The sequence below is a fragment of the Medicago truncatula genome, chromosome 5 (assembly GCF_003473485.1).
Source record: "Medicago truncatula cultivar Jemalong A17 chromosome 5, MtrunA17r5.0-ANR, whole genome shotgun sequence".
Classification (NCBI taxonomy): domain Eukaryota; kingdom Viridiplantae; phylum Streptophyta; class Magnoliopsida; order Fabales; family Fabaceae; genus Medicago; species Medicago truncatula.
Genome location: NC_053046.1, coordinates 26,017,670 through 26,019,310, shown reverse-complemented (window position 1 = coordinate 26,019,310; position 1,641 = coordinate 26,017,670). Strand labels below are relative to the sequence as shown.

General features: G+C 39.0%; 1 non-coding gene across 1 annotated transcript; it reads left to right on the top strand.

Moving 5' to 3' along the window:
* The first annotated feature begins 1,093 nt into the window (after window positions 1-1,093).
* Window positions 1,094-1,205, top strand: LOC112422271 (small nucleolar RNA R71). Its single transcript, XR_003012638.1, has one exon. It is a non-coding gene; the product is annotated as a small nucleolar RNA R71 (small nucleolar RNA).
* The last annotated feature ends 436 nt before the right edge of the window (window positions 1,206-1,641 follow it).

The window sequence follows — 1,641 nt, the reverse complement described above, 5'->3', positions numbered from 1 at the left end:
GGCATTCTCTCCCAAATCAGACATGGCTTTCTCAATGCTTTCGGATCCTATGACATAAGGTATGGGAAAACTTTCTGGATTCTTAAGTTTAGATGGCTATTTGTTTGGAAGTAGTTATATAAAAATTCTAAACTGGTCATCTAACTTGGATTTGACAAAACCTTGTGTTAATGGATTTTTAGGCTCATGAGGTGGTGAAACAAATGGCTTTTCATTCTCTCCTATAGTTTTCTCACTTTGAGGCTCATCACTTCCTATCTCTCCCTCATTGTTCTTAATTTTCACAACGGGGTCCTCTAATTGGTTACCATCCCTAAGAGCAATAGAACTTATATGGCCTTTGGGGTTGGTTTCAGTTTGACCTGGAAAGATCCCGGTAGTTTGAGAGGAAGCAGTCACGTGTTGGGCCACTTGAGAGATTTGGGTTTCAAGTATCTTATTGTGAGTTGCTATGGAGTCTACCTTGGATGTGATTTTGGCAAGAGAGTCATTCAAAAATCCAGTTTGGTTTTTAAGCTCTTGGAGTTGCTTGGATTGATTTATAACATAATTTTCCATTAAAAGTTCCAAGCTGGATTTTTGAGGGACTCTTTGGTTGTTTGCATAACTGGATGGTGTTGTTTGTTGTCCAAAAAGATTTTGAGGGGTTTGATTACAAAATTGGTTGCTTCTAAACCCTTGATTATATTGAGCATAGTTTACTTGCTCAGGACCTTTAACAACACTACCTAGTTGGCAATCAATGCCAATATGGCCAAATACACCACAAACTTCACAAGGAGGTGATACAGGGGCAGGTGTGACAGCACTAGTATTCATTGTATCAAATTTTTGTGTTAGTGCGTCAACCTTAGTAGTTAGATGATCAAGGGAGGAAATTTCGTACATACCTGGCTCTTTTTTAGAGGGTGAAGAAGCAGTTATGACTCTCTCACTTGTCCACTGATAGTGGTTTTGTGCCATGCCCTCGATCAAATCATATGCTGCTGTGTAAGTTTTATTCATCAAAGCTCCACCTGCAGCTGCATCAACATAAATTTTTGTGGCATACAAAAGACCATTATAAAAGGTGTGGATAATAAGCCACTTCTCTAAACCATGATGGGGGCAAAGCCTAAGCATTTCTTTGAAACGCTCCCACGCATCGTAAAGAGATTCACCATCTTTTTGAGTGTATTGAAAAAGCCTCGCCCTTAATTGAGTGGTTTGAGAACGGGGAAAGAATTGGGCAAGGAAAGCTCGCCTCATTTGGTCCCATGAAGTGATAGAACCAATTGTCAATGAATGAAACCAAGCACTAGCTATATCCCTTAAGGAAAAAGGAAAGAGGTGCAGCCTTACGGCCTCTTGGTTTGCCTTCAAAGTTCCACTGAGTCTTAAAAAAATTGAAACATGAAGATTCGGATCCTCAGTGGGTGATCCGAAAAATTGATTTTGCTGCACTAGATAAATAAGTGCAGGCTTTATTTCAAATTTAATACCCTCAACCGTTGGGTACACAATAGCATCGTATGACTCGTTTGAAGATGTGAATGCATACTCTTTGAGAGCACGTTTCTCATCCATATCGTTATTATCTTCTTTGAGCCATGCCTGAAATCAAAACGGTTAAAGATAGAAAATAAAAAATAATAAAAAAAT